Raw genomic sequence first — 17,149 nt, 5'->3', positions numbered from 1 at the left:
GAATATTCCTGTGAGCCTATGTCTTAATAATCTTTGCTTGAGCTTGATAGATAATATGGTGGTAGACTAGAACCACTGTTTGGAAAGATGGTGTCAGAGTTGAGAGTATAACTAGGTAGCAGGATTAGATGAGAGAGTTGTTCCTAAACTAAACTGAAACATGCATAAATGCAATTAACTGTTTATCACAATGATCTAACCTAGGTCCCATATATATTTATATTTAGCATTGGCGCCTGTGTAACCTCTGAGTCCCTGTAATACTGAGGTCACAGTCCACAGTCACAGCTGGGAACATTCTAGTCTTTACTCATTTCAGAACCAATCTTCCTCGAATGGCAGAGTAGAATGACCCAATCTCCCTTTCAATAGTGGGGCATTCCCTACTATTGCTATTTCATAGTAAGTGTATGGTCCTGAAGAAGCTCACAAAAGGGCTTATAGTGACATTTCCAAAATGTGTGATGAATGATGGTAGAGAGAGGTGTCTATTAGAGGTGTAGGGAATCCAAGGATTCTCTATCTAACACCCCATGTAATAGGATGTTAGATAAGACTTATTTTTTTCATAGACTGATAGATGATAGATATATATATAGATAGATAGATAGATAGATAGATAGATAGATAGATAGATAGATAGATAGACAGATAGATGATAGAGAACATTCTAGCTTTGCAGTGCTAGGGAGCAAACTGAGGACTTCAAGCTCCTGACTCTCACTTTTTTCCACTATGCTGCCTCCTGGACCCCAAGTATATTTCTGTAAGAAGTCTCTAAAAGAGGGTAAGGACTATTCATTGTGAGAAGACAGGGAAGATTTTTAAAACTTTACAAACTCTTATTAGACTCTAAGTTTTGAAAACAGTCTATTTTAAAGTATTTTTAAATTTTAAGAACTGTTCTGAAGAATGAACATATTTAGAAATGAGCTATATATAAACTACATTAATACAATGTAGAAATGCTTTACAAAAGATTTATGATGTGTTTTTAAGTGATGCTCAGTTATAACACAGCAACAACCATTGCAAGTACATTTACTTGAAGTTGTTTCATTGATTATAAATATCTCACTGAAAATTCTAAGCAATTATATTGAAATGTGACATCTTTTTTGAACAACAAAAAGAAGATAAGGTTCCTGGTGCTATTAAATTGTTCTATTCTGTAAATACATTGTTCTTGGTATTCATAAATTTTGCTATTTGCTAGACACAGTGGGAAAACATAAAGGGGAAATTATCATCCTCTTATTTTAGAATAGTAGTGGGACTGGAGAAAAAAATCCAAAGTTTACTCTTGATACAATAATAATTTGCTTTCTGTAAACTCTCATGATTTGTCCCTCTACCCCACCCCCAAATTATATATTGTTAATTCACCTACCCACCTTCACTCCCATCTATTCATTTATTATTAATATGCATTAAATAAGGATAGTTCATCAAAACCTTACAATGTGTCAGGGCTTGGGTTACACTTAAAATATGGCAGTGTAAGTTATGTAAGGTTTCTGCTCACTTGCAGATTCTAGTTTAACTATTCATAGAGAAATAGAGAAAGCAATACACCGTAAAAACTGTGCTAGTAGAAGTGCAGAGTGTCAGAAGAATATGTAAGGGTGAAATACTCTATCCATTAGAGTACTGACCTAGTCATTGTCATTTTCTTTCCTTACCAGGTCACCCAGTCAACATGGCAGGGCTTCTATCCTGATGTCCAATTAATCTTCCAATTTCTCTGCCCTAAGTCATTAAGCACAGCCTCTTTCTACATGACTTTTACTGTTTCTTACCTACTCCTTTTTCTTTTAGTAGTATTTGAGATGATTTTTCTTTATGATTTCTCATGATTTAGGCTTTAGGAAAACTTGAATAGTCTCCTAAAAATGAGTTGCATACTGTTCCTATAGAATTTTTGCAAATATTTAACTAAGCATCTCAGATAATTTCCTATTTCCTCCTGTGGATTTATCCAAGTTGCAACAGTTTTAACCACCCTAAGTTTGTGTAATTTTTAAAATATAAGTACAATCCAGAGAGATACTTCACAGGGTAGGTTGTATGTTTTGCCATCTGGATAGCACAAGTTTGAGCACTGGTCCTAGAAACTACAAGTTCTATTGAACTTCTTCCTCTGCCTTTCTTTCTCTCCAGATGAAAAAGTCAGCTAGGGAGTAAGCAAGGTCACAAAAGCATAGCTAAAATTTCAAACTACATATTTATCTCTCTCTTCCTGTATTTGTGGGTGATAGTATCTTCTTAAATGAGCAACTCAATTTTTCTTTTAAATTCCATATCCTAAATATTCATAGTGTGTGTACCAGTAATAGATTTATTTATACTGAATATTGATTTGGGGCAGGTAAAATACAAACACATTACAACTTCCTAAGTATTGTCATTTGTACTGCTTATAAAAATACAAAACTCCTGAAGTCTTAAACCTTGAACAATCTTGCCTCTTTTTCCTATTGCTTTTTCTTGTTATGATATGACTTGCTTCACACTTAAAACTATTTGACATGTTGAACTCTTGAGTTCAGATACAAGTTGAAAGATCCTCTGAGCCTCAATGATGTGCAGCAAAGCCCAAATGGCTTATTTCATGGGAGATTAAAATCATTGTAAAACATTCATCAGGTTCTCCCAATTTTAAATCAAAAGAAAGTCACAGACTAGAAACAACAGAAAATATAGTGTAAGAGAGAAAAATGACAGCTATCAACAGAAAAAGAAGCCCAATTTACTTAGTACAAGTTCAGAAAATATAAGGCACTATAGAATATATATAAACCAAAACACTATGCAATTTCATCAGGCCCATTAACAATGATGAGATAGAATCACCAAGAAGTTGTGATTGTTTGAATTATGTACTCTATTGAAGAAATTGTAAAAATGCATTTTAAAAGAATTTCTGTCACAAGTGGCTAAAATAGAAAGAGATAGTACTTAAAGTATCAGGGATAACTGAATGGTAAATGCTTTGACTGGGGACTCATTTTTATTTATTTATTTATTTATTTTATTTAAGAAAGGATTAATGAACAAAAACATAAGGTAGGAGGGGTACAACTCCACACAATTCCCACCACCCAATCTCCATAACCCACCCCCTCCCATGATAGTTTTCTCATTCTCTAGCCCTCTGGGAGCATGGACCCAGGGTCATTGAGGGTTGCAGAAGGTAGAAGGTCTGGCTTCTGTAATTACTTCCCCGCTGAACATGGGCGTTGACTGGTCGGTCCATACTCCCAGTCTGCCTCTCTCTTTCCCTCGTAAGGTGTGTCTCTGGGGAAGCTGAGCTCCAGGACACATTGGTGGGGTCTTCAATCCAGGGAAGCCTGGCCAGCATCCTGATGGCATCTGGAACCTGGTGATTGAAAAGAGAGTTAACATACGAAGCCAAACAATTTGTTGAGCAATCATGGATCCCAAGCTTGGAATAGGGACTTGTTTTTAAAATCACAGAAATATATCATGTTCAACATTAAATTTCTCAAATGTGATTTGAATGTTGTAAAATGTCAAAATTTAGTAGAAAGACAGTAGACCATGTTTATAATCTATAGACTTGAGATTCTCATTCAGTTACTTGTCATAGGTCTCTGGCAGAATTTTTTTTTAATTTTTTATTTAAGAAAGGATTAATGAACAAAAACATAAGGTAGGAGGGGTACAACTCCACACAATTCCCACCACCCAATCCCCATAACCCACCCCCTCCCATGATAGCTTTCCCATTCTCTAGCCCTCTGGGAGCATGCACCCAGGGTCGTTGAGGGTTGCAGAAGGTAGAAGGTCTGGCTTCTGTAATTGCTTCCCCGCTGAACATGGGCGTTGACTGGTCGGTCCATACTCCCAGTCTGCCTCTCTCTTTCCCTAGTAGGGTGGGTCTCTGGGGAAGCGGAGCTCCAGGACACATTGGTGGGGTCTTCAATCCAGGGAAGCAATCCAAACCAAATAATATTGCATCCGCCGATCACAACCTAACCAAAGCAACGATTGCCACCTCAACATGCTTCACCTCAGGCTGTATCCAGAGACTTCACATGTGGAATGACAACCCTTCAGCTTCATTACTCGGGTGAGACCTTTCCTTTTATAGTACACTCTAATTTCATCTCAGGTAGTTCACTTTCCATAACCTAGATATACACCAGTTTCTGTGAGAGAGAGCTTATGTGCACACGTATCCATAAACTACTGCAAAATATATACCTGAAAGCAGAAGTACACTAGAGTTTGCAGTGAGTACCTCCCTAACACTTCCTCTCCACTATTCCAAGCTTGGGATCCATGATTACTCAACAAATTGTTTGACTTCATATGTTAACTCTCTTTTCAATCACCAGGTTCCAGATGCCACCAGGATTCTGGCAGAATTTTTAACCTGGGCTTCAAATCTTCATCAGTAGAGTGAGACTAACTAATACTCACTTTGAGATACTGGTCAAAGAATTAAACACTTTACATGGGAAAGGTGTATAAATATTTGTTGACTGTAAACCCCATCAATTTGATGTTTATACACCTTTCCAATATTTGGGAGCTACTTTCTTCCCTGATCCAGCTTTCTGGTCCTTTTTCTATCCATGGCACCCTCTCCTCAGACAATAACTTGGATCCACCTGTATATCAGATTTCAAGATTAGGGAAAAAAAAAAAAACAAAAACAAACAAACAGAAAAAACTAGTATAGTCATAGGCCCTTCCAGCCTTTAGGTTCATGATTAGTCAACAACTTGTTTGGCTTTATATGTTTATTTATTTAAATTTTTTATTTGTAAAAAGGAAACATTGACAAAACCATAGGATAAGAGGGTTACAACTTCACACAGTTCCCACCACCAGAACTCTGTATCCCATCCCCTCCACTAATAGCTTTCCTATTCTTTAACCCTCTGGGAATATGGGCCCAAGGTTATTGTGGGATGCAGAAGATAGAAGGTCTGGCTTCTGTAATTGCTTCCCCACTGAACATGGGCATTGACAGGTTGATCCATACTCCCAGCCTGTCTCTCTCTTTCCTCAGTGGGGAAGGGCTTTGGGAAAGCAGAGTTCCAGGACATATTGGTGGGGCTGTCAGTCTAGGAAAGTCTGGTCGGCATCATGCTAGCATATGGAACCTGGTGGCTGAAAAGAGAATTAACATACAAAGCCAAACAAAATGTTGACCAGTCAAGGACCTAAGGGCTGGAATAGTGCAGATGAAGAGTTGGGGGGGGGGTCTTCCATTTTGTAGATAGGTAGTAGGCATATTTTAGTTATATTCCAAAGGGCCTGTGGCTATACTGTTTTTTTTTTTTTTTTTTTTTTTGCCTTTTTGCCCCTGAACCTGAAATCTGATATGCCAGTGGAGCCAAGTTTTTGTCTGGAGAGATGATGTCATGCCTGGAAAAAGGACCAGAAAGCTGGATCAGGGAAGACAGTAGCTCCCTAGTATGGAAAAGGGGTATAAATATTGTTGACTGTAAACTCCATCAATTTGATGTGACCTGGGGCCCATATTCATCTTAGGAGCCTATGTGACCTCTGCATCTCTCTAGATCTGAGCTCACATTCTGTGGTCCTGAGTAGGAAGCTTTATATGTTAACTTTCTTTTCAGCCACCATCTTCCAGAGGCTACTATGGTACCAACCAGACTTCCCTGGACAGACAACCCCAACAATGTGTCCTGGAGCTCAGCTTCCCCAGAGCCCCACCCCACTAGGGAAAGAGAGAGACAGGCCTGGAGTATGGATCGACCTGTCAATGCCCATGTTCAGTGGGGAAGCAATTACAGAAGCCAGACCTTCCACCTTCTGCATCCCACAAAGACCTTGGGTCCATACTCCCAGAGGGTTAAAGAATAGGAAAGCTATCAGGGGAGGGGATGGGATACGAAGTTCTGTTGGTGGGAATTGTGTGGAGTTGTACCCCTCTTATCCTAATAAAAATAAAAATAAAAATAAAAAAAGAAAGAAATATTCCTCCATGCTTTAAAATAAGTAAACCCTTTAAAAAATAACCAATACATAATTGCTGAATAAGTAAGTTCCACCATAAAAGGTGCTAAAATTCACAAGAGTTCAAAATTATTTTCATGATCGTTTCACTCATTTGAAGACTCACTGCATGGATAATTTATTAGAATTTATTTTTATTTTTTTATTTTTTAAAATTTTTTAAAATTTATTATTTATTTATTTATTCCCTTTTGTTACCCTTGTTGTTTTATTGTTGTAGTTATTATTGTTGTTGTCGTTGTTGGATAGGACAGAGAGAAATGGAGAGAGGAGGGGAAGACAGAGAGGAGGAGAGAAAGATAGACACCTGCAGACCTGCTTCACCGCCTATGAAGCGACTCCCTTGCAGGTGGGGAGCCGGGTTCAAACCGGGATCCTTATGCCGGTCCTTGTGCTTTGAGCCACCTGCGCTTAACCCGCTGCGCTACAGCCCAACTCCCTTTATTATTTTTAATATATTTATTTATTCCCTTTTGTTGCCCTTATTGTTGTTGTTATTGATGTCACTGTTGTTGAATAGGACAGAGAGAAATGGAGATAGGACGGGAAGACGGGGGAGAAAGATACCTGCAGACCTGCTTCACCGCCTGTGAAGTGACTCCCCTGCAGGTGGGGAGCCGGGGCTCGAACCAGGATTCATACACAGGTCCTTGTGCTTTGTGCCACCTGCACTTAACCTGTCGCGCTACCGCCCGACTCCCCGCATTTTATTTTTTATTGCCATTAGGCTTGGACTCTAGTGCCTGCAACAAATGAAGGCTCCATTCCTGAAACCCTTCCCCTTTTTCACAGAGACAGAGAGAAACTGAGAGGGAGGAGGGGAGGAGAGTAGAGAGTAAAAGAAAAAACCTGCAGCACTGCGTCATCATCAGTGAAGATTCCTCCCTACAGATGGGTCTTTGGACCTCAGTCCTTGCATGTAAGAATGTGTCTGCTCTGCTGGATGTGCCACAGCCCAGCCCAACCTTCATTGCATAGATACTGACTCAAGTCTTGTATAAACACCACAATACGTATCTTGAGTATTAGTCATTACATATGCAAAGATGCCTAGTTAACATACTAGTGGGTTTCTAAGACAAGAGTAGTTTGAACTTTCTACCACTATAACTTCCATGATCCACAAATGATGAAAAACTTGTCTGAAATCATACTGATGAGAGTAAGTTCATGTCTCCTCCATAGAATATTGACTAAATCTCCAATCTTTTGAGGTTCTTTTGGCATTTCAATAGCATTTCTATTTTGTGTTTGCCATCACTTTAATTTCACACAGATGTGGACTTGGCTTAACTAATGAAAGTTTATTATTAAATTTATTATTATTAAAAAAAAACTTAAAAAGATCTTATGATGTGCCAGGGCTTGTGCTAAGCTTGAAAGATGACAGTGTTAGTTACATGAAGTTCTACATGTGTGACAGTATAAACAGTCAATAGGAGAACATTTAAAAAAAATTTTTGACAAGTATTTAAGTGTGAAATGTTAAGTTGTTAAGTTGGACTACATGTGAAGGTGATTTGGGAAAGAATAGACTCTTTCCCAGATATACTTAGTAATGGAAATGAATTTAACTATAATTTAGTAAAAATAATAAAGATCCACATTTCTTTCAGTGAATTTTGACTTACTTTTACTTTAATTTGACATTTCAGAATTATTACTTTACCTATTTTCTCCTGCATCCTCTTAGCCATTGAAGCTTGTTGCTGCCCATTTTACATCTTTGGTGTCTAATTCTCTTTATGTTCTTATAAGCATGATTCTTGTTCAAGCGCGACATATTTGACAATTAGGCTGGTGCCAAAAATATTTTCTTTTTTTAAAAATTTCTTTATTGGGGAATTAATGTTTTACAGTCGATAGTAAATACAATAGTTTGTACATGCATAACATTTCTCAATTTTTCATATAACAATACAACCCCCACTAGGTCCTCTGTTATCCTTCTTGTATCTGTATTCTCCCTACCACCATCACCACCCCAGAGTCTTACTTTGGTGCAACATGCCAATTCCAGTTCAGGTTCTACTTGTGTTTTCTCATCTTGTTTTTCAACTTTTGCCTGAGAGTGAGATCATCCTATATTCATCCTTCTGTTTCTGATTTATTTCACTTAACATGAATTTTTCAAGGTCCATCCAGCCAAAATATTTTCTTTGCTGTCCTCTCCCACATTTCACTCTTCTTCTGTTATGTTGGGCACTGTTTTCAGATCATATTAAAAAAGCAGTTTTCCATTTTGCTCTGCCTCATAACTTACTGCCTTTCAGACACTAAGGTGAAAATGCTACTATGATTACATCCAGAACTCCGTGAAGAGACGATCTCACCAGTGCGCCTAGGGACTTCTCCCTCAAGGGAAACATAGAAATGGGGAGGGGGTATGGATCGACCTGTCAACATCATGTCCAGAGAAGAAGCAATTACAAAATCCAGAACTCTCACTTTCTGCAACTTATAAAGAATTTTGATTTATAATCCCAGAAGGGGAGAAATATTAGGGAAAGATTGACCAGATGCCAATTCCATCAGGACCCAGAGAGAAGAGGAGAAAAGGGAGGACATTTAGAAATAGTAACAGATGTACACCAATGCCATCTGTAGTTCACATTTTGCATTAAGATTTACTCTTACTGTTATACAATCTATGGATTAGGATAAATTTATAGTGGCATGTCTGGTCTGTGTCAAATGTACTGACATTATTAAGCCCTATGACTTTTTTTTTAGTCTGCCCAATTGATATTTGAGAAATAAATTTGTGACCTGTAATTATTACTTTCAGAATCGGAGTCTCTTGCATATGGAATCTAACCACTCCTAGTCTGCTTTTTTGTTCAAAGAGATAGAAACCACAGTAGTAGAGTTTTCCCCTGCATGCTAGGATTTCCCACCCATGTGGTGCTGAATTTGGAATAAGGGTCATGCACACAGCAAGACAGACCTGCTATATTGTCCAGAAAGTTCTCTCTTGTCTCCCCTGAGGGAGATATTTTTGAAAACTACCACTAAAAAATTAACTGGGTAGGGGAGGTAGCATAATGGTTATACAAACAGATTTTCATGCCTGAGGCTCTGAGGTCCCAGGTTCAATCCCCTGCACCACCATAAACCAGAGCTGCTGTGGTATAAATAAAAATAAACAAATAACTAATTTTCTACCTGAATATCTAATAATCTTTATATACGATTTATTGTATATGCATAAATGTATATATATACATTTGCAGTCTGGGTCTTGCACATGTCATCACCCCTAGTCCTCCCTATTTTAATTCAGATATAGAGATGGAGAAAAAGAGGATAGAGAAGAGCTTCCACTGTGCTAGATTTTCCCCAGTGCTATAACACCTCCCATGTGGTGTTGAGGCTCAAACCTAGGTCAGGTGTATGACAAGGCATATGTCCTACCTGGTGACCTGTATCTCTGGCCCTATCACTTGTGTTTTTTATTTTTTATAATCTGTTTGCTCTGTTTTCATTTTAATCAATGGTCCCATCCTAGTTATAATAAAAGTTCTCACCTCTAATTTATATCCCATTTTTAAAGTTTTTAAATTTTTAATTTATTATTATCTTTATTTATTGGATAGAGACAGCCAGAAATCAAGAGGGAGTAGGGTGATAGAAAGGGAGAGAGACAGAGAGACACTTGCAGCCCTACTTCACCACTCGTAAAGCTTTCCCCCCTTGCAGGTGGGGACCGGGAGCTCAAACCCCGGTCCTTTAGCATTGTAATACATGCGTTCAGCCAGGTGCGCCACCACGCAGCTTCATTTATATCCCATTTTATTTGCATTTGTCCATTGCCTTGCTTTGAAGCTGGTTCTTTAATTTTAGAACAGATACAACTAAAGTTTTTTTTTCTTTTTCTTTCTATTTCATTAGATAGGGTAGAGAGAAACCTAAAGGGGAGAATGAAATAGAAAAGGAGAGAAAATATAGACTCATGTAGACTTGCTCCACTGCTCATGAAGTATCTCCCTGCAGGTGGAGAGAAGGGACTTGAACCCAGGTCCCTGCACATGGTAATGTGTGCTCTCAACTGCGTGTGCCACTGTATAACTGAGCTTCATCTGCTTTCTTAATGGTATCTGTCAACAGGAAAAGTCAGTTCTTTCATGCATATGTATATAGGTTGATATAATTTAATTTACTTAAATAATGCTTTTTTTTCTTTTTGTAATTATTGCTTGTGTTTTCCTCTTTGAATTTTCCTTTCTTGGCCAAGTTACATACCCCCCCTTATACTGATATAGCTTTTTAAAAAGTAACTAAGGTTAAAACTTAAGAAATGATCATGTTAAATGAATATTAATAGCAATGTGGACAGGAAAGAAGAGTGGGTGTGAGAAATAGTATGAAGATGTATATCAAGAAGACAGAGTCGCCCAAGCCAATTACTTTTACCTAATTGAGGACGTGGTATGTAATTATGCTTTGGAACTTCATTTAGATTTTGTCAAAAAATCTAACGACAATTTCCTCCCCAGTCTGTTATGAGCTGGCTCTCAGAATCTCTATTGAGTCATTCAACAGATGGAATATACATAGCACAGAGTGTGATATCAAGGGCCATTCACTGGGTGCAAAATTGGTGATTTTTATAACACATACACACACGTACATTATTTGCAGTGTGAAAGAATGATTCTGTAAAGATTTTTTTGATCTCCTCTGAAACAATTAGAAATTATATAACCTACATACTTTATCATCATTATTATTCACAATGAGAAAACCAGGAGAAAGGATAAAATGGTGTGCATTTACTCACTTACTACTTAGTATTTTTCACCTTTATCACTGTCCATCCAACCTATCCCTATCTTATTGTCTGTCTCCAAGTTCTGTGGAATGTACCCTACACAATCAGAACATAGATTTTTACTGTGAGCCTTGGCCAGCAAAACGAAGGGAAGAATCGGGGCATTTCCAACTGAATTCACTCTACATTGGTAGTAAAACAAAATAAGTGTGAAAATTTCTTCCTAGAGTAGGTTTTAATGCAATAGATAACTTTATTTAGCACATTTCAAGTCTTTTAACATTTGTATTTGGTTATTTTGAGAATAGACTTACAAGAGTCTGATTTGTGTTTCCCAAACCCATCTCTATATATTATTGTCCTGAGCAGGTTATTTTTAAATAAGTTTTTTTTTCCCTAACCAGAGCACTATTCACTCTGGCTTATGGTTGTTCTGAGTATTGAATCTAGGACCTCCAAACATCAGGCATGATAGGGCTTTGGTTCAAACCACTACCATCCCCACCAGCCACCACAAGGGAACACTGTTAAAATGAGAAATTTCATGTGACTTGTGAAGCAGTGCTATGGTATATCTCCCTCATTCTTTCTCTCTCTGCCTTTCAAACTATTTGAAAAAAAATTTTTTCACAGTAATGGTAGAACTGTGCAGGTACAAAGCCTCAGCAAAGTCCTGGCAGCAAATATACATATACACATACACATACAAATACACACACACACACACACACACACACACACACACACACACACACACACACACACACACACACACACACATATATATATATATATATATATATATATATATATATATATATGTAGTTTTTGTTTAAGATCTAATCTTGCTGCCCTCCCCATCACTGACCTGTGTCAGGACTACTTACAACATCTAAGAAGATGCAAAGCAGCCATTACAGCAAAAGAATAATTATTGTCAGGAAAGAAAAACTGGGAGTCAGGCTGTAGCGCAGCGAATTAAGCGCACATGTACAAAGCACAAAGACTGTGTAAGGATCCCGGTTCGAGCCCCTGGCTCCCCATCTGCAGGGGAGTCACTTCACAAGCGATGAAGCAGGTCTGCAGGTGGCTGTCTTTCTCTCCCTCTCTCTGTCTTCCCCCTCCTCTCTCCATTTCTCTCTGTCCTATCCAACAACGACGACAATAATAACTACAACAATAAAACAACAAGGGCAACAAAAGAGAATAAATAAATATTAAAAAAAGAAAAACCAATCAAGTTGTTTGAAGGACTTAGAAGAAGAGTTTTCATTGTAGTTCAACACATCCCCATTCTTCTTAACAAGTACTGCACATATAAGTACATAAATATTGCAGATACATAAAATTAACTGTCTTAGGAGTTTTAATGCTATTTTTAGTATTTACTACACCAATGAGTCATTTGCTGTTATTGTCACTGATGGAGCTTCCTAACTCCAGGCTTTTGCAGATATAAAGAAAGAGAGAATGAGAAGGAAAAATGCTACAATGTAGTGGGAACTCATACCTGGATTAAGCATATGGCAAAGCAGGTACACTATCCAGGTGAAATTTAGGCCAGCAACATTTTAGTATATATATATATATATATATATATATATATATATATATATATATATATATATATGACTTAATAAGGATTAACAAGATTATAAGATACAGAGGTATAGTTCCCACCATTAAAGTCCCATATCCCATCCCCTCCATTGGGAGCTTCTCAATTCTTTAGCCCTCTAAGAGTATGGACCAAAATTCCTTATGGTGTGCAGAAGGAAGAAGGTCTGGCTTCTTTAATTGCTTCTCCACTGGACATAGGCGTTGGCAGGTTGAGTCATACCTCCAACCTGTTTCTATCTTTTCCTAGTGGGGCAGGGTTCTGGGGAAGTGGGGTTCCACTATATATTGCTGTGGTTGTCAGTCCAGGGAAGTCAGGATAGCATCATGGTAGCATCTGCAACTTGATCACTCATATCGCTAGTGTGTTACTTGCATTTTTATCTTGGTATTTAGCAGGTAAATTATTTTTTTAAATAGTACTATGAATATCTAGAATGTTGTTCTGTAGCTTTTTAATAGTGAAGTTGTTCCTTTGGAGAACACAAAGTACTTTGAATGATGCATTGATGGCTTAATCTGCCTGGTTCGATGGGATGTACTACATATTAAAATGAGGGTAACAGAGCTTTCTGAAAGTACTAATGACCCACTTCAGTCTCAAGTGTTCTCATGTCATCTATTCAGTTTGAGTCATTTGAGTAGCACATATCTGAGACATATCTGATCACCTTGGTATTCCTGTAGCAATTATGCTTTAGTTTATGTACAACGCAGGTTCTAGAACAGCACCCACTGCATTGAAAGACATGTCAGTTCTATGGTTTCTTTCTCTCGGTCTTACTGTATCTTAAGTATTCAAACAATTAGTCTGTTGCTAGATGCACTCTATTTAGTAACTATACCACAAGTAAAATATTCATCGGGTCTCAGAAAGGACAATTGCAAGGGTTCTATCTCTCAGCTTAATATAAACTCTGACCCTTCATTCTTTCAGTAAAACAAAACTATCCCAGTAAGAAAATGTTGGTTACATTCCTTGGTAGCATTAATGTAAATTGAATTACTTGGTATAATATTAAACCAAAATAAACTATTTTGGAGATTTTTGCAAAAACCCTCAGAGGGAAGAATATTTATAAAATTACAATGAGTTAAGGTTATACAGACTAAGCATTAGTAAAACTAAAAAATTTACTATAAAGAAATATTTAGGGGCATGAGAATTCTTGAGTGGATGTATTTTTTGAACCTTTAAGAGAGAAAAAGGACTTTCAGGAGAGTGAAATTTATGAGACGTTAATGTAAACTTCAATATTCTAATATCAGTTTTGAACACTAAAGCAGAGGACATTTCTTGCTTCTGAACTCAGAAATCTGCTAAATACATTTTCATTTTTAATTATATACTGGTATCCAATAGTCTTTCTCTACAGATTGACTCTAGCTGGGTCAGATATGTGGAATTATAGAATATCTGTCATTTTATGTCTGGCTTTATTTCACTTGATAAAATGTTTGCTTATAAACATAGACATTGTGTACACACTAGGTCATTTGTACCAACTGAACAATAGGTCATTTTTATAAATAATTTTATAAAATTATTTATACTTTCTTCTTAGAAGTTTCCATCAAGCCCAAGTTTTGTGTGGACGGTAACCAGAACATCTTCATTGTATTTTATAATAAATACTTATTTCCTGTCTCAATACAGTAATGACTGTACTTCCTGAGGGTGATATTTGGATGCTGGCATTATTAGAAGACGGCATTCTGAATCTGTTTGTTATGTCAAGAAATTGTTTACTATGTTTAAGGTTAGAAAATCTGTTGGGCCTTTAACCAATGGAATATTTCCCAGTAAGAAAAAGTTGCTCACATTCTTTGGTAGCATTAATGTAAATTTAATTACTTGGTATGCCTGTGCTACAATTTTTCTTCCCGGTAAAGGTAGGTCAGCACATTAGAAAGGTTAAGAATCTCTTTCTAATTGGAGCCACAAAATATTGTTAATTAAATCCCCACAGGAGTCCCTCTAGACTGAACTACATATATTGAACTCATAGGAGATTAAACAGTATAATCCTTTTACTTCTCTAAAAGAGTATAGCATATTTTTCTTTTTCAGTTATGATATTTAAATGTACACTTACATGCCTTTTCAGCTGGCTTTCAGGTCTGTAAATTTCATTCACACACAAAAAAATCTCTCTTCAAGTGCATATCCCATTCATAATGTTCATATTATTAGCTGGCTACACCACATTCTCTAACCCAAGCCAAGATAATCTCTGGTAGATTCTCATTTTTCACATTTGGAGAGGAACAAAATCTGAATAAGGCTTTCTTTTTAAATTATTTTTATTAAATATTTATCTATTTATTTATTTCCCCTTTTGTTGCCCTTGTTGCTTTATTGTTGTTGTTGTTACTGATGTTGTCATTGTTGGATAGGAAAGAGAGAAATGTAGAGAGGAGGGGAATACAGAGAAGGGGAGAGAAAGATAGACACCTGCAGACCTGCTTCACAACTTGTGAAGCCACTCCCCTGCAGGTGGGGAGCCTGGGCTCTAAGGGGATCCTTATGCTGGTCCTAGCACTTTGCGCCATGTGTGTTTAACCCGCTCTGCTACCGCCCGACTCCCTGAATAAGGCTTTCTTTATATATATTTTTTCAAGTCCATTTACAATGAATCCTTGTGTAGACTATTGTAAAAGGATTTCATAGTCCCATCAGTGAAATTAGTTGATCCAATCCTGTCCCTTCTAGCAAAATTGTGCTCATAATGAGGTATACACCACTTCCCAAGTATACTTTGAAATGTTTTTACTCTAGGTAAATTCAAAGTATAATTTTACCTTTCTTTATAGCTCCATTTGCCCTCCAGTGATCTATCTGATGTTCAGACAACTCAATGTGGTTCTTCTACAGTTTATGTGGTTTTCCCAGGAAAGAGATAAGTCAGTAAGCCATTGCTTGTTAAGATTTTTTTTATCATAAAATACAACAGAATCTATTACTATTGTTGCTCACAAGTGAAAGGTAAATGTCCAAAGTTGCTTGATATGCTCAATGGAGCTAATAAAGACCTTTTCAGAACCAGTCACTCTGTTCCCTGTGGGTTCTGAACACAATAAGAAAGGGGCATACGATTTAGGTAGCAAATATAAGTCTCCACCTACTACCCACGACCCCAAAATCTGTATTAGATGAAGTGGCTTAAGTGTTTAATCAAAATTGTCTTTTTATTTCTTCCTAACCAAGACTCATTTAGTTGCTGAAAAGAGAATCTACTCCCAAATGCTGAGCATCTTAGAACTCATCACTTCAAGGTCAAAAGCAAAATACAATTATTTGGTGTGCTACATAGGTTGAACAATAAAAAAAATATATCATCCTTTGTCTGACTCAACCATGCACCCAAGGGGTATATGGGCCAGTGGATTCCAGACTGTCTCTTATTCTCCCTCAGCAATTAGAAAAATAATTAGACTAGGAATAGCTACAGATATACCTAAAAATAGAGATTCTCTAGTACTTGTGGGAAAAATAGTACTTGCTGTTTTATGTGACAACAATTCAAGAGGAGAGAATTGATGCTGTGTCTAAGAGAGAGCATCAATACTTGTCTTTGATTACTTCTCATTTTACTGTCTTGTTCCCTTTCCTCCACCAGTGCCATCTACCTAATGTTATGAATAATTGCCAGTGTGTAGCAAGGTTCCTCTGCCTCCCATTCTGTGTGTGCTTGCTTTCTACATAGTAAATCAGTGACTACTTTTCCTTTAAGGCCTTGTTCCCTGGCTTAAGAATATGTGCTTAACTTTTTTTTTCAGTACCCAAGTTTGTATATGCACAATTTCATTACTCCTGGAACCAACTTTTTTCATTTTTTCTCAGACAGATAGAGAAGGAGAGATACCACAGCTCCAGACACTCACTGCAATACCACGGAACTACCATGTGGTGCCAGGGTCAGAACCATGGCAAGGCAGCTGCCCTACTCGGAGAACTATATGTGGGACTTCCTTGAACCTTTGTAATTCCATCAGAAAGACATGATGTTTTCATGTTATCATGAAAACTTACATTTACTTCACTGTATGTTAGACCAGAAACAATCAAATACTTAGAGGAAAACATTGGTAAATCACTTTTCCACCTAAACCTCAAGGACATCTTTGATGAAACAAACCCAATTGCAAGGAAGACCAAAGCAAAATCAGATGAGTGGGACTACATCAAATTGAAAAGCTTCTGCACATCCAAAGAAACTATTAAACAAACAAAGAGACCCCTCTCACAGAATGGGAGAAGATCTTCACATTCCATACATCAGACAAGAAACTAATCACCAAAATATATAAAGAGCTCAGCAAACTTAGCACTAAAAAAGCAAATGACCCCATCGAAAAATGGGCAGAGGATATGAACAAAACATTCACCTCAGAGGAGATCCAAAAGGCTAACAAACATATGAAAAACTGCTCCAGGTCAAAGACTGTCAGAGAATTGCAAATTAAGACCACATTGAGATACTACCTCACTCCTGTGAGAATGGCATACATCAAAAAGGACAGCAGCAACAAATGCTGGAGGGGCTGTGGGGACAGAGGAACCCTTTTGGATTGCTGGTGGGAATGTAAATTGGTACAGCCTCTGTGGAGAGCAGTCTGGAAAACTCTCAGAAGGCTAGACATGGACCTTCCATATGATCCAGTAATTCCACTCCGGGTTATACCCCAAGGACTCCATAACACCCAACCAAAAAGAAATGTATACTCCTATATTCATAATAGCAC

Source organism: Erinaceus europaeus, chromosome 10 (genome assembly GCF_950295315.1).
Source record: "Erinaceus europaeus chromosome 10, mEriEur2.1, whole genome shotgun sequence".
Lineage (NCBI taxonomy): Eukaryota > Metazoa > Chordata > Mammalia > Eulipotyphla > Erinaceidae > Erinaceus > Erinaceus europaeus.
The sequence above is the reverse complement of the archived record's forward strand: the minus strand, read 5'-3'. Positions refer to the sequence as shown.